The following is a 24,450-nucleotide window of genomic DNA, read 5'->3' on the forward strand; positions in this document are numbered from 1 at the left end:
TCATTTCTTCTTGGATACACTCACAGTGCGGCCTCAGCTGCCAGTGGTCTTGGTGTGCTGACCTCGGACACAAAGGCCCCGAAAGTGGCGCAGCCCCTATGGGCTCTAATCTTCTTCAGTCGCTCCAGGTCCTCACGTAGCTTGATGTCTAGACCATTGGCAAGAACCTGGCTGTACTTTCCGCCCTTCACACCCTTCTGTCTGTTCAAGAATCAGTCTGGGATCTCGTACCATCGGGATTCTGCATGATGGTGATCACACGCTCCACCTCGTCCTCCTTGAGCTCTCCAGCCCACTTGGCGAGGTCAATGTCTGCTTTCCTCGACACCACATGAGCGTATCTCCACCTCACAACCTTAACGGCAGTGATGGCAAAGACTGTTTTCCGCCGCCCATTGATGTTGGTGTTGAGTCCTCGCAAGAAGTGCTGGAACTTCTCAGGGATCACGAGAGACATGGCGGCGGCACAATCAGCGGCATGTAGGCCTCCCGTGGAAGCTAATTTTGTTCATTTTTAATCTGAATCTTTGGTCCCTGATTGTTCTATTCTAATATGTTAGTTTACCTTGTGTCTTTATGCCCCAAATCTCTTAACCTCTAGATGGTCCTAACCATGCAGCCAGAGACGAACATTGAGTCTGTCCTCTAGCATGGACCAACACATCAAACTGCCCTCTAGATGTGTATTTCTACCCACTTCACCCCGAGACTCAGGGACTCTTGCAGAAGAGGGGTCAGAGGGAAGATTGTCAGAGTCAGAGGTCAGTGTCTTTGGACAAACCAGGACCGCTGCATTCATGAACTCAAAGCCTTTGCCTGCTCAGTATCTGCAAGTATCAAATCCTTCTACACCTGGCTGAGGAGCCATGGACAGTTGATGGCTCTGGGGCAGAACCAGTCGATTTTCTTTAAAAGTTTGGCTCTAGTGGGTTGATCATGTTCCAGTGGATGGAACATCCTGGTATACAAGCAGCATAAACTGGAATTAGTGGCTTCTAAAAGTGGGGAGACATGAAGTTATGAGTGGGTTGGGATGGGTGGTGGATCGTAGAGGAGTTAAGTGGAGGGGGAGTGAAGGTAATATCAAAAACCATTGTATGCATGTATGAACTTCTCAAAAATTAATAAAATATTAGAAATATATTTATACATATACACATAAAGTAAGCAGAAATTCATGTTTTCCTTCCTCTGTTTCTATGTCACATAATATAATATCAATTTAGATGTTTTCAGTGGGTATTATAAATGTGCATTATTATATTTAAAAGGTAGATTTTATTTAAATCAATGTTTGTACCAGTTTCCTTTAAATCATCATGGATTCTTTTTCAAGGCTGAGTAGGTGTGTGTGTGTGTGTGTGTGTGTGTGTGTGTGTGTCCCCACATCCAAAAATTTCCTGGAAAATTTAGGCTTCCATATTTGTGGATGTCAGGCCAACCAGCACCCAACCAAATGGCATCTGTTTTTCTAACCAGAAGACGTGAGCAGCATTCCATGCCAAGAGTGACAGAAGGAACATCCTAGTCCATGTCAGTCAGGACAGAGCAGCTACACATCCTGGAGTTCCCTGTGACCAGTAGTTTCCACTCACTGCCTGCAGATTGCAGCAAACCAAAGCCAGAAGACTTCTAAACTATGAATTCCCCCCCCCACACGGTCCTGAAGACTGAACATAAGTCTCCTGTGAGCTAGAGAAGGTCCCCACTGCCGAGCTGCACCCTCTATCCCTTTCATTATTTTTAAACTGTGAGACAGGTACCACTAAGTTGCTCCGGGTAGCCTCGCTGCTGCAAATAAAGCAAACCTTACACTTGTAATCCTCCTGCCTCTCAGTCTCTCAGGCAGCCTGGATTATAGGCCTGTACCATGGGATTCAACAAACTTCCTTTTTGAGTTTTCCTTTTATTGTTTGAGAATTTTGCACATTTATATAACACAATAGAATCAGATACATCTCTCTTTTCTCCTTGAACTCCCCCACCCCATACATCCCACCACACTTCCTCCTCCTCCCTTCATGTCTTTTATTAATTATTATTATTATTATTATTATTATTATTATTAACCCACCCAGCCCAACCGGGCTGTCTACAAGAGAACAAGTGCAGAGCCATCTACCGGAGCGTAGGAAATCAACCAGTGGCCTCACCCTTAAAGAAGAATGTTCCCCAGCCGCTATCTTGCAATAACACCTCAATCACTATGAAAGCCTGGAGATCTTTACTGCATTTTAGCAGGAATTTTGGTGGGCTTGCTTTTGGGTAGGTTTTGTACAGATAATCATTACTTCTGTGAGTTCGTGAGTGCCAGAGTCATAGCATGTCCAGAGGAAAACATTTCACAGTGTTCCTCCCCATCTTCCAGCTCTTAATTTTATTATTATTATTATTATTGTTATTATTATTATTTATGCAGATGAGTGTTTGCCTGCACATCTGTCTGTGTACCATATGCATGCATGGTGTGTATGAATATATGGAGGCCAGAAGAGGACATTAGTTCATCTGGAACTGCTGGGGTTATAGTTGCTAGTAAGCCAAACTCAGGCCTTCCGGAAGAACAGCCAAATTGCTGTTAACCATGGCGCCATCTCTTCAGGCCCTTGCTCATCCATGTTCTCAGTGTCCTCTTCTTGGATGTTTCCTAAGCTCTGTCGTGGGTGGCATGGGATAGATGGGTCCTACCTACAGCTGAGCACGCAGCTTCTTCTCCTCAGCACTTTGACCCCTTAAATACCTCTGCACTGACTGCAGTCCTCCTAAAAAAGAGGGTCACTGACTAACACCGAGAGCATCTCAGGCCTATGGGTATAAACAAAAGTATGCAAAAGACGATTTGAGAATATGACCATTCATGAGACTCTTAAATAGTGCTGGAAGGTGCTAGGAAGGCTGTAGGCAAAAGAAGACATCAATCATTTTATCCAGCGTTAGTCCCTGTATGTTACAATGCTAACCTTTCAGGCAAGTGAAACCATTGGTACAATAGTGGCAGATGTGTTAAAGGGCAGGTAACTAGTTACTTTCTAATTAAATTTGAGGCCTGCTGCACAGAAAGGAATTTCATTTCTGGCTCTGTAATTTCCACAGACAGCCAATGGTTTCTTTTTTAAAATGTTGCTTATAATGAAGATTATAGAAATAACCTGCATACCTATCTACTTAGTGCTCCCTTTAACTGTTCAAAATCACTTTGATACATCTTTAGGATTGCCCTCTAGCAGCTGAAGAGATGACTTAGCAGTTAAGAGCATTTCCAGAGGATCCAAGTTCAATTCTCAGCACCCACACTACCCACAACCACATAGCGCTCCAGTTCCAGGAGATCTATGCCATTTTTTTAGCCTCCATGGGCAACCATACACCACACACACACACACACACACACACACACACACACACAGACACACACACACTAAAAGTTAATATGTTTTAAAAACAAATAAGCACTTGAATGTCCATGCTATAACTGCCATTAAAATCAAGAATAAGAAGGGGGAAGAGAGAAAATAAAAGAAAAAACTTACAGTAATATTTTCTATAGAAAAGAAAGTATTATAAACAGAAATATGCTCAAAGATCTTACCCAGAATTCATAGAAAAATATGGAAAAGAAAGCAAATGTGATAAAGGATAAAATGAGGAAATACAAAGCACGGGGAATGAGAAGGAAAAATAATATCATATTCAGAGTTTTGGTATTTGCAGGAGTTGATAAAAGATACAAATGCCCAGATCTAGGAATTAAATGAGCCCACGCTAAACAACCTGAAAGGTGGAAGTGGGACAAGTCGCACTGTCCTGAAACTTGCTCAGGCCTGCGGAGATGGCTCAATGGGCCAAGTGCTAACCACGGAAACATGAAAACCTGAATTCAGACCCCAGCACCCAGGGAAAAGGGAGTTAGAGGCAGGATGCCTCGGGAACCTAATCATCTAATCCAGCTGAATCAATGAGCTCCTGGTTCAGTAAGAGACCGTGCCTCAAAACAATACAGTGAGGGGCTGGAGAGATGGCTCAGAAGTTAAGAGCACTGACTATTCTTCCAAAGGTCCTGAGTTCAATTCTCAGCAACCACATGGTGGCTCACAACAATCCACGATAAGTGGATTGTGCCCCTCTTCTAGCCTGCAGGCATACATGCAGACAGAACACTGTATCCATAATAAATAAATACATCTTTAAAAAAACAATAAAGTGGGAGAAGTGATGGAAGAAACCATCCGACTTTGACCTCTGGCCTCCACGCAGTCATATATAGACACACATGATCACACATGTACACAATGCACTTGCAGGGAGAGGGCGTGGGGAAACAGAATGAATAGGAAACTGTAGTAATAAGAGGAGCGGCGGGTCTGCCTCCCCGGCACCCCGGCCACCTGCTCAGCTAGCTTATGCCCCGAAATAATTACACGGACACTGTATTCTTTTAAATGCCGCTTGGCCCATTTCTATCTAGCCTCTTCTAGGCTAATTCTCACATATTAATTTAGCCCATTTCTGATCATCTGTGTAGCACCCCTAGGTGCGCTTACCGGGAAGATTCTAGCCTATGTCCATCCTGGGTCAGAGCTTCATTGCATGCGTCTGGCCTGGCGAGGGGAGCATGGCGTCTCTCTGAGGCATCTGCTCCCGAGAGGAGAGCTATCGAGTCTGAGCTCACTTCCTCTTCCTCCCAGCGTTCTGTTCTGTTTACTCCTCCCACCTATCTTCTAACCAATGAGGGCCAAGCAGTTTCTTTTTATTTAACCAATGACCTTCCTCCATCAGGAAACCACTACAAGAGTAGAAACTCTGGGCCGACTAGAAGAGAGGCTGTGCACACATGATATGAGGAGTTTGCCTTCCATCAAGAAAGAGTCCACAGTTACACGATCGTTTCCCTGCACCAATACCATTTTGATACGTTCCAATAATTCACTTAAGCATCTCAAATATAAAGTTTTGCTCCTAAAAGTAGCAGTTCTGTCCTGTGCCATAATCAAGGTAGTTGATGAGACCTAGACTCTCAATCCGCAAGGGTGATTTTGCTGTTGCCTTTTAAGATGAAGACCAGAGGATGCCATACGACATTGTGTGTTAAAGCATTTAAGCAAACCTCTCTGGATTTGCTGACACTTTCCCATGATGTGGAAATAAGAACGGGCTCTCTGGAGGCTGGAAGACTGACTGATGGAGAAAAAATGATGAGGGATTAATAGAAGGGAGAGATGGAAGACTCATGAGAATGTCTCTGCATGGGACGCCAGCAACATCTGAACAAAGAATTAAAAAAAGCGAAGAGAATCAAAGATACCTACTCTTAGAGCTGACAGAATGAGGCAGGGAACAGAGGGGGGAATTATTCCAGAGCTATAATTTACTAAAGAAGTTTTCTGGGATTCCAGTGGTGTTGAAATCGGTTACAGCCTGGTAGTGAGCTCGTGGGAAAGAGACAGAGGGAAAATTAACTTACACTTGATATGAAACACATACTCTGTGGTATTCATAAGAGTAAATTATATGCAAGAGGGGATATTTCAAAGAATGCCTTTTTTTCCCCGTAATGAATATGTGCTGTTAGATAACGAACTGTTCTCTTTGTTTTCAGTAAATAATCAACAACTTCTGACGCCTATAATCTAGTGTTTAGCTTTTTATACTTGTGATCTAAGTTGAGGGGAGATAAACGTTACCACAATCCCTGGGGATTGCACAGTATTTCCCTCCAACACTTAGTTCCTTGTCTTCAGTACAGCACAGGTTCCAAGACTTATCATGGGAGAGCCAGGGACTGGGAGAAAGCCTCAGCTTTAGGGAGAGCCCTGCTCATGCGAGCCAATAAGAATGCCAGCTAAGGACCAGAAGTAGCAGCTGACTGAAAGAGCGCATGCATGATGGCGGAATTCAAGGTAGGTCTAGCTCTTTGTCTTGGCTTTTGTGTCCCCTGACCCCCGAGAACTCAGGATACTGTGACTGACAGACAGCAGCCCTGAAGTGTTGCGTCTCGGGTCTTCCAAAGAGCACCTGGTGGAGTCACGAGGAGAACAAGAGGTGCAGGTGAATGAACCGCCATCCATCTGGGAGGGAAGTGCACGGCCTGCTGTCGACTCTCTTTCTTTCCTGTCTAGCCTTTTTGGGCACTTTTCTCCAGGTATCCTTAAGAAGACAGTGAGAACCCACTGAGGGTGACATTCCAGGTACACAGTGAAGTGAAGACAACGGCTGCCAAGAGGTCTTTTAGAGGGGAATGAAGTACAACCGTAGGCTCCACTCTTCAACGCAGACCTGGAGGTCAGGCGGTCAAGTTCAGCTATTCCCCTTTAAACAAAAAGGGACTCAAGAAGTGAAAGGCAGGGTCAGAAGTAAAGAAGAGATCAGTTTCTGAGCCTCGCATATCTGCAGCTTTCGTAGGGATTTGAAGACTTTTATCCCATCAAGCCTTGAAATTAGAAGAATATTGATTAACAGGTATGACTTAACAAAGATTTGAAGGGAAGGATCAACGAATGGCTTCCCCTTCAGTCACACGTGGATAAGCTGGTATCCATGAGTGACGGATCCAGAACAAGAAGCAGTAAGAAAGGGCCATTCCATGCCCAGGTCTCAACCAGTTTAGTTAAAGTCTACCAGATGGGAGTTTTAAAAGCAGTTTCAACCCTTTGTTTTCATAGTTCTGGAGGCTATAAGTAGTCCTGAAAATCTCCTATGTTCTGCTGAAGCAAGGATGTTTGATGCTTCAAGTATTGTCAGTATCGTCACAAGCAGTTCTAATTGCAAGACTCCCTACATGACATGCGGGGTCTTATCCAGAGCAGACTATGCGATGTCTTAAACATCAGCTTGAAAAGATGTGAACGGAAAGGCGAGATGTGGGGAGAAGCAACAGCTGGTTGGCTCTATCTACACTTCTCCGTTCCCACAGACACTTTAGGCTTTTAGCCCCGTTGCTTTGAGAGTATGTGGCAGAGCAGTACATGGTGAAATAACCACTCACCTCATGGCTGGGAAGCAGAGTGTGGTCTCACCATCTGCTCTAAGGTATACACTCCCGGAGATCTGAAGATGTATCTCCACATGGAGATATGAGGAAGGCATCAACAGGACGTCTTGAAACACTGGGAAACCTTCATGAAAACTGTGCAACAGGAGAGGTGTTTCTAAGGACGCCTCTTCCTCTAAGCCAGTGGTTCTTTCTCAACCAGCTGCAACCCCTCGGGGAGTTGAAGGACCCTTTCACAGGGGACCCCCAAAACCATCAGAAGACCCAGATATTTACATTATGATTCATGATAGTAGCAAAATTACAGTTATAAAGTAGCAATGAAATAATTTCATGGTTGGGGTTCACCACAGCCTGAGGGACTGGATTAAAGGGTTGCAGCATTAGGAAGGTTGAGAACCATGGCTCTAAGCTAATTCCCATGGGGGAGGAACCAATCTGATAAGTGAGACTTTATATATTTGACTACAGCAAAATTCTGTCCAGAATTAACCTTGTTAACATCCATCTAATGAATCAGGATCCTAGAATGTGACAACATCCAAGTTTTCCAGGTAACTCTTGAGCAACTGTGTACCCTGAACACTCTGCTTTACACACACACACACACACACACACACACCCCAAATTCTTTGGTGATTGCATGAGTCGTGCTCTCAAGAGGAAGAGAACAGATAGGGTGAACATATATGAAAAGGGGAACTATTAGATTTGCTTCAACAGTCTAGTCTGGGAGGTCCAACAATGGATGTCTTGACAGAGGCTAGGAGTTTATCTCACTCAGGAGCTGCTCAGTCCACAAGGCTGGGTGCCTTTGCAGTTCCAATCTAGCACCGAAGTCTTGGAGGGTTCCCAGAAAGCCACTGGGATCTATATTGGAAGCCTGCTAAAGCTGTGCTTTAGCAACTGAACAGGGACTGAATGCAGCAGTGGTAGCATCAGAATAGATGAGCTTGTCAACAAAAATGAAAGCAAGTAGGCAAAAAACAATCAAGAACAGAAAGATTTTTTTTCTTATACCTCCAGAAGGTACCACCCACATTTACGGCATGTCTCCCCACTTCCAATAGCCTGGCCAAGCCTCACAAGTGTGTCCTGTGTTTTCCCTTAAGTAGATTCTGGATTTGGCCAAGTGGACAACTAAGATTGTCTTCATAGGTCTACCCCTTGTCACCTTGACACCTAGTTGCATCTTTTTACGCCACATTCAAGGCAAATGCATTATTTCTTCTCAGAATAGTAGCAACTCTCTGAGGCCTGCTTAGCCTTTCTGAGGCATAACTTAACCTAGCCTATAAATGCCCTCATTGGCTTTTAATTTCTATCATTATTATTTTTGGTAGTATCTTATTGTTTGCTCCTGTTCATTCATTTAATGACCTTTATTTGAGGAATCTTCTTTAAATGTGAAATTCCCAGAAGATCACTCTAAGTTAGACGTTCCCAACTCTGGAAATTCTGGACAGCCCAGTAGCTTAACTTCAGCCTTAAACTCACAAGGCACAGTCTCACGTAACACTTTCCCCATTGCATCTAGAACCAAGGCCACTGCAAGAAAATTTTCTCTCTTTTGAAAGATTTATTTATTCTTATGTGCATTGGTGTTTTGCCTGCATGCATGTCTGTGTGAGGGTGCTGGATCTCCTGGAACTGGAGTTACAGATGGCTGTGACTGCCGTGTGGGTGCTGGGAATCGAACCCTGGTCCCCTGGAAGAGCAGCCAGTGCTCTCAACTGCTGGAGCGCCATCTCTCCAACCCTAGCAAGTAAACTTTCTTGTTGTGAGCTTTCTGGTGTAAAATCTTTCCCGGGGTCTCATTGCCAACTTTCAAACTGTGTGTACCCTGGGCTTTCTGTTCTTTTTATGAGCCCACATAGACACAGAGGTCTCAGTAACCGATGAGGCCACCTTTCCGGTGACTGAGACAGCAGGCTGCCCCAGCCTGCAAACTGCTGCAGCTTCATGGCTACTCTTCATTGTTTTCACTCTTGAGAACTTTCCATCTCCCCAAAGCAGAAGTTCCTATTCAAAGGAAAAGCTTTAAAATGTATCAAGTCCAGTATCTCCAGTCTCTGTTCCATTGGGCTGCCCACAGCAGTAGAAAAGTTACTGATACAAGAGCTCACTCGCTAAGATGAGGTGGAACATTTAGCTCATTTCTTGGCACAAGGTAAGAACCCAAGGTAAGGGAAAATGTCACCGTCTCTGGTTCACTTGACCTGGTCCTCTTTTGTTTCCTCCCTTCTAATTAATTTGTTGCCAGGAGCACAGGGAGCAGAATGCTCCTGTAATCCTGTTTAAACCTTTCTCTTGCCACTTTCTAGTTAAGTGACCTTACAGCGGGTCAGGAAAAAAAATGACACATGTCTTGGCCTGACACGCAAAGGTTTGTAGTTCACCCCCTGCAAGTGGACTGTGGGGCCAAAGAAGCTGTCATCTCCATGGTAGTAAAACCACACTGGCTGCTCGTGTTCCCTGATTCCATATGACATCCCCACAGACTCCCTGTAAAAGAGGAGCCAGGAAGCTGGGACAGATAGGCAAGGGGCATTGTCACTGAAGAACATCCTGGCTTGGCCACAGCAAATTTCTGAGTCTTCTCATGGCCTCATTTTCTTTATTTATAAAATGTGAATCGTGCCTCTGAAGGCTGCTGTGAGCATTTGTAACATAGAGGACTAATAATGTTTGTTAGGGTCTTGGTAGGAAACACATGACACACTGAAAAGAGTCAGCTGTCCCTTAGGGAAAAGTAATAGGTGGAACCCGGTACATGGGATTTAAAGGAACAGCAACGCTTTCAATGTTCCCCCAGTTTAGTACACTGTGCTTTCGTTTAGTTTCGGAATTTTATTTATTTATTTATTTATTTATTTATTTATTTATCTTCAATTCTTCTTTGGCCCACTCATCACTCAGTAATGAGCTTTTTGTATTTATTAGAGGTTTTTTTTTTTGCCAGTTTTCAAGTTTTAATTCATTGTGGTCAAATAGTATACACAGAATGATTTCAGTCTTTTAGAACGTGCAAAGATTCATTCTGTGTCCCAGGATGCAGTCCATTTGGAAAGGCTTCCATCTGTCACTGAGTAGGACGTGTACTGCTTGATGGTTGGATACCTGTTCGGTAGACACCTGCTAAGTCTGCTTGATGTATAATGCCAATTAATTCTGAGGTTTCTGTTTAGTTTTTGTGTAGATGACGTATCTGTTAGAGAAAGTGGGGTATTGAAATCACCTAGTGCTGGTGGGTTGTTATTAATCTATGTCTATCCAGCAGTACAGGTTTTTAAAATGACATTGGGTGCACCGGAGTGTGGTGTATATGTCTATGATAGTAATGTCTTCTTTATTAACTGTTCCTTTGTTGAGAATGAAGAGTCTCTCTCTTTTCTCTTCTGGTTAGTTTTAGTTTGAAGTCGATTTTGTCAGATATGAGGATGGCAAAACCTGTTTGCTCCACGGTCCCATTTGACTGGAGTCCTTTTGTCCATCCTTTTACTCTATCTTCAAAGCCGAGATGTGGACAGGACCTTGTGCACTGCCGCCACCACGCAACTTCATATTCAGACTTCCCAGGGCCCCCTCCAGGTCCTTCCACCACCCAATACTGATTTTCTGTAATCTGGCCCATAGCCAGTGCCCTAGCCTAGTCTGGCCACCTGCGACTTGCAGCAGCTGGTTTCTAGGCTTCCACGGGGTCCTTCACCGTGACTGCTGGCCTGGTCCCAGCACCTCTTTTGCCGAGGACCCATCATCTATGCTTCCCGCAGGACCTGTCCTAGCTGCATCCATCCAAGGACCCTTTTCTCTGCCTCCACCACCAAGACATCCCACATCCTCCCGGGTCTAGCCCGCTGCGTATCACTGACACCATCCACGCCTGTTCTGAAATCTACCAGGGTTAGCCTGGGTCCCACAACCAGTTCTCCAACCTGGTCCGGCCTTCCCTGCCATCACTGTAGAGGAACTCTAGCTTGAGACAGTGTCCTGCCTGCCTATCCTCTAAGCCACAGGACTCTTCTACACCATATCCAACATTTCTACTCAGAACTCTCTACCCCACGCTCCCAGCTCAGAGCTGGATGCACATTTGTACACTAGCTCAGTCCCCTCTGCCCACTCAAATTCATTCCACTAGGGTCCTTTCCAGTCTCTAGGCCCAACCCATCTCCACATTTTCCCTCCCAACCAATGTTGCATCTATACAAGCTCAGAACTAATGAAGGAAGTTGACATGCCCAGATCTCATTATGAAAGACCAAGCCAGGGTCCTCTTTCTAAAACCAAACAGTCCTGCAGAAATGCTTGCTAATCAGAATTACCTAGATGAACTCCAGGACACAGAAATAAAAAAAAGAAATCAAAACCCTTTACAAATCTTACAAGAGTTTAAGGAAGACACAAAGAAACAACTCAATGAAATCAGAGAAAAGGGGCTTCAGAAAAATAAACATGTGAGTGATGTCTAAGAAAACACACGCATAAGGCTGCTGATGGAATCATGAAGACCAGGCAGGACTTGAGAACAGAATTCAGTCTGGAGATAGAAAAACTGAAGAGGACTCCCTCTGAAATGAAGATGGGATTGAAAAACTCAAGAGTCCAGCTGGAAAACTCAGAGGAATGCCTCACAAGTAGAATGAATGAGACAGAAGACAGAACATCAGTCTCAAATACAAAGCAGAGAACCTAGACCAAATAAGCAAGAGACGTAAGATATTTAATACAGGAAAAGAACACAAAGGAATTATGGGACATCTTGACAAAACCAAACCTTCAAATTATTGGCATAGATGAAGAAGAAGACTACAAAGTCAGCAGCACAGACCACATCTTCAATGAAATCATAGAAGGAAGCTTCCCCAAATTAAGGAAAGACACAGCTATACAAATATGAGGAGTAAGCCGGCCTGTAGTGGTGTACACCTTTAATCCCAGCACTCAGGAGGCAGAGGCAGGTGGATCTCTGTGAGTTCAAGGCCAGCCTGGTCTATAAGAACTAGTTCCAGGACAGGTAGAACTGTTACACGGAGAAATTCTGTCTCGAAAGACAAACAAAACAAAACAAAACAAACAAACAAAAAACAAGAAGCACACAGAAAAAACGTAAAATAGACAAGACCAGAAAAGAAAATTCCTGCAATATATCATAGTTAAAACACTAAATATACATAACAAAGGAAGTATATTGAAAACTGCAAAATAAAACAAAACCAAGGGGGCTGGAGAGATAGCTCAGAGGTTAAGAGCACTGGCTGCTCTTCCAGAGGTCCTGAGTTCAATTCCCAGCAACCATCTGTAATTTGATCTGGTTCCCTCTTCTGGCATGCAGACCGAATACTGTGTAATAATAAATAAATAATTAAAAAAAAACCAAGTCACATATAAAAGGAAAACCCATCAGAATAAGAGCTGATTTCTCAGTGGAAACCTTACAAGTCAGAAGAGTCTGGAGCAAAGTACGCCAGTTCCTAAAATGCTATGACAGACAGGCAGCCTAAAATAATATACCCAGCAAAGCTATGTGCCATGATTAAATAAGAAAGAAAAATATTCCATGACAAACAGCCTAAAAATTTTATACCTACCAAACCACTCCTAAGGAAAATATAAGAATATGGGGGTGGCTGGAGAGAAATGAACATAGCAGAGAGATTTTGGAAAGAAATATTAAAGCTATAATTATTAAAACATAAAAATATTAGAGCACAACATCACCAACAATCAACAACACAACTAATACACACAATCCAATAACAACTTTAGATATCAATAGCATCAATTCTCCAATCAAAAGACATATACTGAGCAAATGGATTAATAAATAAAATTCGTCTATCTGCTGCCTACAAGAAACACATCATAGCTCTAAAGATAGGCACCACCTTAGAGTAAAAGGAAGAATAAAATAAATTCAATGAAATCGGATCAGTAGGCAAGCCGATGTTATCCTAATATCAGACAAAACGGACTTCAAACTAAAACTACTCTGAAGTGATAAAGAGGGATATTTCCTTCTAATCAGGAGAACAGTTAACAAGAAAGCTTTACTATCCTAAACATATACACATCAAGCCCAGAAGTGCCCAATTCAATAAAAAAATATGCTACTGAAATTAAAGATGTAGATTATGTATTTTTTTTCTTGCAGTCGTCAATACATTTTCTTCATTTTGTATACTTAGTGTTTAAACTATGATGTGCCTTGGGGTTTTTCTGTCCTGGGCTTGTCTATTTGGTGTCCTGCACGTTCCTTATATCTGCATGGATGTGTCTTTCCTTAGTTTGGGGATATTTTTTTATCATGGTCTTTGTGAAGCTCTATCTATGCCATTGACTTTGGATTCTTCTCCTTCGTCTATGCCTACAGTTGTTTGGTCTTTTCTTAGTGTCCCACACTTCCCTGTAAGTTCCTTTCTTGTGTTTTTACATTTTTTTTCCTTTGTGTATTTTTGCATAGGTTCTCTATCTTCCAGTCCTGACGTTCTATCTTCTGCTGGCTTCATTGTACTCAGAAGGCTTTGCTTTGAGTTTGCTAGTTGAGCGAGTGAGTCAGTCCATCTTCATTTCAGACTGGGGTCTCAATGCTTCTGTCTCTTTATGAATTCCATTTTCAAACCCTGGATGGTGTTCATCATTGCCATCAAGCTTATGTTGTTGTTTTCTTGGGAATCACTCTGGCATTTGTCTTCTTTAAATTCTTTCTGCTTAATCTCATTGAGTTGTTTCTTAGGGTCTTCTTTAAATTCCTTGACTATTTTGATGACGTTTATGACTTTTAACTTCTGGGTCTTGGGGTTCACCTGGATAATCCTCATTGGAAAACTTTCCTACAGGACTTGTAGGTTTTGGAGAGAAAATAGTGGCTTGACCTTTCCTATCGTTTGGATCTTTGTGACAAGCTCTGGACATACGGACTCCTTTTGTTAGTTTTGTGTCTCATATGAGCAGAGCAGGTTGGGGCAGAAGAGAGAATGTGTGGGCAGGTTGGGCCTAGAGGCTGGACATGCCTTCAGTGGAGTAAAACCTGACAGACATAGGAGACTGGGGTGGTGTGCAGGATGTGTCCTGGTTCAATGTATAGCCCAAAAGAAAATTCTTTAAGAGAAAAGTAAATCGTTTTTTTTTTGTACTTTTTAATTTATGTACCTTTGTACTTAATTTTTAGGTTATGTTTTGCCTTTATACTTTGTTATAAAGTATGTTACTTTAGAAATATAATTTCTTTCCCCATATATACATTTTCTTGAATATATACTTATATGTGTGTATGTATCCGTTATGAAGACACACAAGGGTCTCTTTTCTCCCTTTCTATATGCCTGCACGTAAATTTGAACTTGTGCTATCTCTGTTTTGTGCTCAGTAAACTGCTAGGTTTGCTTTATTCTCACTTGTCTTGAAATTGTTTTTTTGTTGTACAGTCAAGCATCTGGTTTAGTGTGAGTAGATGTTTTTGGTACGGAAACTCTGTGTGCCTACTCTCCGGCACTGATAATGATGCTCCCTCCGCTCCCCTCCTCCCTCCTCCTTCCTGGCTTCTCCCCTTCATCCTTGCCTCATTTTTCTTGTGTTGTTTTCTCTCCCTTCAGTGCTCTTTTCAGTCCCCATTTCTGCTGGTGAGCAGCAGAAATTTGGCCAGGTAGTCATGTTTCCAGCACCCAACATCCACGGATTAATCGGTATTACAAAATTATAGGATGTCAGAGCTGAAGCAACCGTGTTTAACCCCACTCATTAAGATAAAGAAACCAAGCCCAGAAAGGGATTTGCGCAGAAAGAGGCAATCATAAGATTCCTGTCTTCTCAGTCCTTGGCTGAGACATCCTTGTTGGTCATGAGGTGATCTTTCCAAGCCCCTTTGTTTTCCCGTGTGCTCCAGTGATTGGACAATGTGTCCACGCTGTGACTTGTTTCAGTATCTCTTGTCCTGGGACTCCCACAAAGGAATGATTGAGAGGACTGGTCTTTAAGACCTGAAGCTCAGGGCTCACACAAGCTGCTCTTTCTGAAGCTGTCTACTGTATGGAAATCTCACAAACTCTGCTTCTCAACCTAGTGAGCCTGCTTATCTAGAAGCATCTAGATGTCAGCTGGTAGCAACTTTCTGTTGTTAACCAATCTTCAGACTCAAAGCTCTTTTCCTATTACTTAACATCTCCCTCAAAGATGAACTTGAATATTTGATGGCTTTGGGAGGCCAATAATTCTTAAAGGGTTATTTAGAGCATGATTCAACATGGCCAAAACACTTGCAGAACATGGCTTGGTGTAGACAGCATACACTTGGACTAAAGCATCCTTAGCTTGCAGGCAGCCCTCAGTGGCACTCATTGGAAATTACACAGACATCTGGTCTACCGAGCATCCTCCTCTGCGAGACGTTCTTCTCTCCTCCAGGTGAGGCAATTGGAAAGGTACCACTTGTTATATGCTTGCTGTGCGACTTACATTGATGATGTCGTAGAAGTCAATCCTCTCAATTACCCCGTGGGAGTCTTCTCATTTAAAAACAAAAAAGAACTTAAGCATAAAAAAAGAAAACATATTCACTTATCCTGGAAGACGATAACTAGAAGCAGAGCCAGGCTTCAAATCCATCCCTGTCTGTCTCTGAAGACTGATCTTTTACTATTTCACCTCCCTCCCTTCCTCTTCCCTTCCTTCTTTTCTCCCTTCCTCTTTCTCTCTCTCCCTCCCTTCCTTCCCCCTTCCCTTCATTTGAGAAGCCAGATCATTTTCTCATCTAAAATGATTTGTAATAATACAAAGACACACTCCAAGCACAGAGTTGTTTTGTTTTATTCTTAACAACTAAAAACTGGAAACATTCCAAATGTCAATCAGCCAGTGGATGTGTATTGTGGTGGATCCATACATGGGATGCAACAAGCAATAGAAATCCCTGAAAGAGTAAAGTGCATGCAGACCATTGATGGGTCCTAAAACAAGTATGCTGAGTTAAATACTCTAGAGGCAACAGACTACGGACTGCGTAGATCCACTTACATGAAAGGTGAGAAAAGACAGTGCCAGTTTTTGGTAACAAACAGCGGATTGGTGTACACAAGGAAGGGTGTGCATTGCAGCATCCCTGAGAGAATGCTTTGTTGGCAGTGAAAATATCCTGTATGTGGACTATGGTGATGACATGAGGCAATTCCAAATAAAAGAGATTAATTCTTGATGTCATTTACCCAAGAGTGAGCCTGACTTGCTCTGAAGAGTTCCGATCTAACATTGTTGGCTTGTGACCAGCCTCTAGTGATCAGCGACTGGAGGAGAGTTATGGAGTCAGTTGACTAATCGCTCAACTTGATTCTTCTATCTGAGGGAGTAAAACTTAATTCTCTGGGGCACAAATAAGGAAATACACATGCACACACACGCACGCACGCACACACACACACTCTTAGGGCCCTCCTGTCATCTTCTGTCTTTGTCTCTGTCTTTATTTTTCCTTTACAGCTTATATGTTCCAACAAAATCTTTCAGACAATATAAAAACTACAATGTGATTACATTTTCTATTTTTCAAGTGAATGATTACAATGAATACTGGTTAAAAAAAAAAACATGTTTCCCATTTCCCTTACATAACTGAACATCCCATGAAGTATAGATGAAAAACAAATTATCCCAAGAACCCACATACATTAATACCCAAGTAACTTGTTATATATTAATAGAGTATAAACAAGCCAGGTAGTTTTCTCAGCCAGTTCTTTTACTGACAGCTGTGTCTTGTGGTCGGTAAGAAAAAAAACATCACTTTTTACTTATCTCAAAAGGTAGTCTTATATGGAATCTTAAAAGACTCACAAACCTGTCTGGCGGTGGTGGCACATGTCTTTAATCCCAGCACTCGGGAGGCAGAGGCAGGCAGATCTCTGTGGGTTTGAGGAGCAAATTCCAGGACAGGCTCCAAAGCTACACAGAGAAACCCTATCTTGAAAAACTTAAAAAAAAAAATCACAAACCTAATTTTTTTTTTTTCGAGACAGGGTTTCTCGTAGCTTTTTGGTTCCTGTCCTGGAACTAGCTCTTGTAGACCAGGCTGGCCTCAAACTCACAGAGATCTGCCTGTCTCTGCCTCCCGAGTGCTGGGATTAAAGGCGTGTGCCACCACCGCCCTACCCTAAATTTTTATATATGAAAAGCTATCAGTCAGCTCTACTTTAAGTCCTCAGAGTGCAAACCCATTTGTCAACAGTGTTTTATATTGGGAAGCAGAAATGGGCACAAGGAATTAATCATTGTCTTTGATCGCCAGCCGCTCCTAACAAGAAAGGCCTGTCAGCTAAAAACAGCTGAGCGGCTTCGTTCTTGTTCTTCGGCCTCAGTGAGTTCCTCACTCGACTATGCGCCTTCTAAACTTTAGGTTGTTTCCTTGGGTTTCTCACCTCAAAGCTATGAATGGAAAACATCTTAACCTTAAGTCACATTTAAAGCTCTGTTAGCTGTGATGCACATGGAAACCTGTGAACGCATCTCTCAACACCAAGATTAAAAGAACTTGAGCTAATTTAGCTTCTGGGACTCAGTTGTTTCTCTTAATCATTAACCTATGCCACAGTCTGTGTGGCTTCTCAAGAGAAACTAGCCATGGGACATTTCCTTGTTCTCATTTTCTAGCCTCTGAAGCCCCTGCTTTTTCAGGGGTGAGGGCAACACCATATCTTGCCTTTGCCTTCGTTTGTTTTCCCACTAAACTAACCACTCTCATAATCCCTTCCTATATTTATTAAAGGCCCTCAATCATTAAAATCCTATTTAAACTAGCACTATTATTGTATAAAATCATTGCTTCAGTTAAACAGTACAGCTTAGGAGGAAATCATCATCATAATAATCCACAGGTAAAAGTGCCCAGTAGAACAGGTAATTTCCATGAGGTAATCACCCTACATTAAAGGATCTCCCCTTGCCCATTCACACCAAGCCAGATACCAGAGAAAACTATCGGTAGCAAACAGCGTGTAAAGACTCAGCAGTAGCAAGAGACTTTCTGAGGCAGAAGCCCTCGGGTCCTTGCCTGTCTGAGATTCACCCATCAGTGCCTTGACTCCTGGTGGGCTACTCTCCCAAAGTCAATTGCCACTTGCTACTCTGACACTGCCATTGGCAATCTAATATTTTTTTTAATTTATTTATTATGTATATAGTGTTCTGGGCACCAGATCTCATTATAGATGGGTGTGTGCCATCATGTGGTTGCTGGGAATTGAACTCAGGACCTCCGGAACAGCAGTCAGTTCTCCTAACCTCTGAGCCATCTCTCCAGCCCCCGGCAATCTAATCTCTTTAAAAAAAAAAAATCATCCTCTGTGTTTGCGGCAGAGAGCAACAAACACAGCTCTGAAATGAAATAAGGAAACTTTTTGTCCTAATCAATCCTTTCCAGGCATCTCACGAGGAACGAAATTGTTTTTTTCTTACGTGCTTGGAAGAACACAGGAAGTCATAGTCAGATGTTATCAATCTGTGCTCATGTGTCGTTTTCAATATTTTGTGTGTGTGTCCACGTCTTACACATACATTCATTTTTCCAATTTAGGAGTGTGAATGGATTATAAAGGGTGAATAAAGAACTTGGTAAAAACCAAACTATGTAGTCAACTAATCTGGTAGGACTTAATTATATTGGGAGTCCAAAGTGTAGTAAGATTGATGAGGCTGGTTTTTTTAAAGGTCAGTTAATTTTACATAGACTGCATGTATAGTACTGAAGCTGACCGAATGAGCTGAATTATTATGAGCAATGTCAAACCACATTATTAACTTGATTACGGGCTGAATCAATGTTTAATTTGTAAAAGCGAGCTTTAAGCAGCATTTCTCCGAAAACTCATTCCCAAGGAGATGTGTACCTTCGTCACAACCCACTGAGTCACAGTTTTTCTTTTTCTTCGATTTTATTTTTAAAATGAAGCTATACATTTCCCCCTTTCCCTGTCCTCCTAACCACTCCCCGTGGCCTCTCCAACTTACTCCCTCTCAAATTCATGACCTCTCTTTTTGTTACTGTTACTTATATAAATGTGTGTGCACACACAGGCACACACATATACACATACATACATACATACATATTCTCACATACATATACATGCATATACACATCATGGATCCCATTTAGTGTTGCTTGTACATATATGATTTCAGGGCTGACCACTTTTGATATTGGACAGTCAATTAGGGGGACCATCCGCATAGGATCATGTGGAAATCCGATTCTCCTGATCTTGGCACTCCTCAGCTGTTCCGTCTAGAGGTGAGGCCACCTGAAATGGACCCCTTCCACATTATCTTGTCTATTGGTATTGTCCTTGTTCATGTCTCACTAAGACAGCCATATGATCGGAGTATCGTGGGTATAGCTTCCCTGTCATCTCTAAGACACACTCTGTCTTAGTAGGTGTATATGCAGCTTTTCAAACACATATTTCCTATCGTTGCAAAAGATGGTTATATATGTGAATGCTCACACCCATGTATGTCCTACCTCTCCCATAGGTGATTGTAGACTTGCAATTTCACATACAACTATAATATCCTATCCCTGACATAGTTAGATGTACATGTGCAAGTTTACTTACATGTATTTCATACAGCAGTCATTGCTAGGTGTGTATGTGCAGATTGGCACGCTTGAGTTTCCAGGATATGTCTTAGGTAGGTGTGTAGGTACCGGTTTACACACACAGTTCCTAGCCCTGTCTTAAGTAGGTACAAATGTCTAGACTCATGCATGCACATGCTGTGCTAGCCAGTATTGCACACATACATTTTGAAGGTTAGTGTCCTTAATAGTAGCCCTGCTAGTGCTGCTAGTAGTCAGCCTGGCTACATCTGGAATCAGCTAACACCCAGCAGCCTTTCTTGATGGATCACTTGAGGTGAGAAACTCATGGGAAAATCTGGATTATTTTAGGTCAAAGACCCACCTGAAATCTAGGCCACGCCTTCTGGTAGCAGCCTACATCAAAGGATGCAAAGGAGAAAGCTTTCCTTTTTCTTGCTTGCTTGTCCTTGCTGTCATTGTCAAGTCCATCTGTCTTGATACTGGGACTCCAGTGTGGACCGAAAAACCAGCTGAGACGTCCAGTCTTGTGGACTGAACAGCTGCAGGATCCTTGACCTTGTCCATTAGGAGATGTTATTGTTGGACTATGTGACCCATAGCCTGTAAGCCACTCTCATAAATCCCAACTCTGGCAGTGCTGGGACAGTGTAGTCTTGCAACTTTAGGTGCTGGTGCTGCCACAGTGTGCTACTGGGACACGGCAGAAGTGAGAACAGACATGCCCAATCACCACATAGTGGCTCCAGATGGCACATGTATGAACAGCTATACTGACGTTGCTAAATGGCAGTGCTTGGTACATGACAGGTACACAAGCAGATATGTTCATTCTGCCGTGAGATGGCCCTGAAATAGGTGGGCATGAAAGCAGATGTGCCCAGACCACTAGTTGGTGGCACTGGGACACAGCTGGAGTACAAACAGATGAGCCCCATATTGTCACTGGACATAGGAGAGTTCAGGTCACCACACAGTGGCTCTGGGACACAGCAGATTTGTGAACTGGTGTGGCCAGGTCACCACTTGGAGGTCCAGAGACGTGACAATCATGCATACAGACAAGCCCAGCAGGTGCCATTGCCCAGCCATGGAAAACATGCAAACAAGCAGGCCCAGGCTGCCGGTATGGTGGTGTTGGAGCCTGTTGGCAAGTGTGCCAACAGGTGCCCAGGGCAGGAGGTGGTGGCGCTGTAACATGGCAGGCATGCCAGCAGGTGTGAACAGATGTTACCAGGCAAATAAAGCAAAAAGAAAGCAAAAAAAATAAAGCTGGTAAGAGTTGGTGCTGGGACAGGCTCACAGGCTCACAGGCAATCCTGCCCCACCGTGTGGCAAATCTGGGACATGACAGGCATCTAAAGGGGCGGGGCAATACCTGCTCCGGGATGTGATAGGCTGGCAAAAAGGACTGGTTAGGCTGCCACCTGGCAGCCCTGGGGCAGTGTGAAGGAGTGCTAACAGGCGTGCCTAGGCCACCAGGTAACCATGCTGTGTATTTACACACGTGCTGTGCCCCGGCACTACTACCTCACACCTGCTGTGTTCCAGAATGCCCACGTAGTGTAGAAATGCCTGTTCCTCATGGGCTATGCCCCCACTTCCCACAACACAGTGTGGTGGTCTGGGCTCACCTCTTCCCACATGAGCCTTAGCCCAGTGTGCACTAGCCTAGTCACATGTCAGCTGTGAGCCAGCACCACCGTGAGGCAGCACAGGCTCGCTTGTTCACACCCACACTGCGTCCCCGGTAACTCAGGTTCGTCAACCCTGAAAACACACGTACAGGTAACATTAGATGGTCTCAACAGGTTATGTTTAGTAATACATATGTATGAACATATATGTATATGTATATATATGCATACATTACTAATCAGTGAATAAAGAAGCCATGGATTTGAATGAGAGCAGGGTGGGGCACATGGGAAAGTTTGGAAGGTTTGGAGGGAGGAAAAGGGGGAAATATTGTTAGTAAATTGTAATCCCAACCGGGTGGTGGTGACACATACTTTTAATCTCAGCACTTGGGAAATGGGCCAGCCTGGTCTATAGCAAGAGTTCTGGGACAGTCAGGGATACACAGAAAAACCCTGTCTTAAACAACAAAACAAACAAACGTGAGTGTGTGTGTTATTATATGTATAAAAATCTCAAAAATAAACACCAACAAAATGGACTTCTCTTTCTTGCGTTACCAGAGAATCAAGAGGTGGGGTCCAAAATCCACGAAGAAGGAGCCCATCTCCAATGTGTCTAAGGCTACCGCAGCAGCATGATGAACCTATGGAATGTCATCTACTCTCCTGGAACTCCTTACCCATGCTCGGTGAGTAAGCCTAACACATTCCTTGGTTTCCCAAGCTGGACTTGAGGAGAACCCTACTTTCCTCTGTTGCTGGTGTCCTATCAGGGTTGAACAGATGTTTGTTCTCACCTTCCCGGGACACCCAACCCATCCTCCTGTTTCACCATTACTAGAATAAACCTCTAGTAGTTTGAAGTGGAGACTGAACATGTGGCATAGGGGGTTTGGGGGTCCTATAGGGTGGGAAAAAGAACTTTGGGGATGGGAGATTCCATCTTCAGGTCAGTCACCCTGAGGTCTCAAGTGCTAGATCCGCCAGCAGGGCTGGGATGGTGATCACCTTATCAACGACTCCCAGAACCCTGCCAGTCCACAGGTGTTATCAGTCAAGCCGACTTTCCTGTCTGGAGTTTCTCAGCCCACCTGAGGCCTGGAGAACACTAACCCTCCACTCCAGACCCTGAGGAGAGATTTAAAAAAAAAGGGGTGTGTGTGTGTGTGTGATGACTTCATTCGTTGGTAACTTCCTGCTAGACTCTGTCCCCAGGATCTAAGGGGGCATGGGTCAGGTTCAGGTGGGAGGAGACTTTGAACCTGTCAGCCATGCATTGTGTAACTGCCCATCTTGAGCTCTTGGAGAAGCATTGTGAGAGCAATTAATTAGAGGGGGGCTGTACTGAGTTAGAGGAGACCACAGATTGGGGGGCCACTTGGGGTTCCAGCTAGGACACCCATTGTCTTAATGGGGAACTAATGATGGCAATGGTTTGATCTTGGTAAAACATTTAAAAGACAAAGAAAGCTGGGTGTGGTGGCACAGGCCTTTAATCCCAACACTGCCCAGGGAGGCAGAGGCAGGGGATCTCTATGAGTTCAAGTGAGCCTGGTCTGTAAAACGAGTTCCCAGGACAGCCAGGGCTACAGAGAGAAACCTTGTCTTGGAAAAAATAAAAAATAAAAATGACGATGAGGGAGAGGGGCCAGAGTGGAAGGGAGCCACAAGCCCACCAAAGAGAGGAGGTTTGTCCATGACGTGTCTTTGGTCTGTCTTGAACCATGTAGCATTTGCTAGTGCAGAAGCACCATTGTTCCAGGGGACTGGCGGGTAATTTTATGTCAATTTGACACAGTCTACAGTCATCTATGAGGGAACCTCAATTGAGAAAATGCCTCCATAAAAACAGAGCTGTAGGCAAGCCCATGGGGGCATTTTCTTAGTGATTGATGGAGGGGGGGGGGCCCAACCCATTCTAGGTGGTACCACACCTGGACTGTTGGTCATAAATTCTATTACAGGCTGAGCAAGCCAATATGCGGCACCCCTCCATAGTCTCTGCATCAGCTCCTGCCTCCAAGTTCCTGTCCTGACTTCCTTCAATGATGAACAGTGAAGTGGAAGTGTAAGCCAAATAAACCTTTTCCTCGCCCACTTGCTTTGGTCCTGGTTCATCACAGCAATCGAAAACCTAACTAAGACAAGTTGATATTGGGAGTGGGTGTCGCTGTGGCAGACCTGATCGTGTTGTTTTGGGGATTGTGGAAGGACTTTGGAATTTGGGGCTAGAGAAGCCACTGAGTGTTGAGCTGTTCTGTAGGAGCTGGGAGGTAGGAATGTTGAGAGCAATGCTAACGACTAAGGGCTGACTTGTAACATTTCAGAGGGAAGCAGACATCCTACCAGACCTTTTGAGTTAAGAGTCTGTGGTTCTGGTTAGTTGGGGCTGAAGAATCCATTTGAGTAACACAATACAAAACCACTAATGTGAACCTTTGCTTTCCTGGGATAACGGATGCTGATCAGCTAGGGCTGACGAATCAGATGTCTACTTCCTGCCTTCTATGTACTGTGTTGATCCTACATCACGTAGGAGGCATGGGTCCTTACAAGTGGGGATGTATTCACCTGCAGCCAGGATTATTTAGACTCAGCAAGTCATGAAAAGGAAGAGGAGGACCTGAAGGTTGGAGGGGAACAGGTTGAGAGGGTCCGGAAGCAGTGGCAGAGGGGGCTGGGATAGATCAGAACACATTGCATGTATGTACAAAATCGTCAAATAATAAACCAAAAAGCTACGGAGAAACCCTGTCTCGAAAAATCAAAAAAAAAAAAAAAAAAAAAAAATCTCAGTTAAAATGAAGGAAGTGGCTTGGCTGGAGGGTCCCGAGTCACTGGGACTATGGCATCACAAGGGGCCATGGGGCTTCACTTCCAGATTGTTGTGAGGTGTGATGGCTTCTTCCCACTGGTGCTTTTGCGTTTGTGATGAAGCCTTACCCAAGCTTGTATTACGCTGTATTAGTTCTAACATTAGTCTGAGTTGGATACTTTGTTGTGGTAAAGGGTCTAATTACACAGGATTTCGATGCTGTCAGCTTTATGGCTGACCATCATATACCTCAAAGAAGCAGTCAGTCACCTACTGAAAACCCTAGGAGATTGTCTTCGGTGTATTACTAATTCCCAGATATTCCTCTGTACCTCACTGTTGCTATACAAAAACACATATCAGGTTAAAAGTCATTTCACATCTATATTAGTCAAATCAGATACAATAATCAACACAGAAA

At 43.6% G+C, this 24,450-nt stretch overlaps 1 pseudogene; it reads right to left on the reverse strand.

Moving 5' to 3' along the window:
• LOC121462415 lies at positions 1-457 on the reverse strand (annotated as a pseudogene).
• Between the last annotated feature and the right edge of the window lie 23,993 nt (positions 458-24,450).

This window comes from Microtus oregoni, unplaced genomic scaffold, assembly GCF_018167655.1.
Source record: "Microtus oregoni isolate MIOR12 unplaced genomic scaffold, Mior012 000024F_ref0000369, whole genome shotgun sequence".
Lineage (NCBI taxonomy): Eukaryota > Metazoa > Chordata > Mammalia > Rodentia > Cricetidae > Microtus > Microtus oregoni.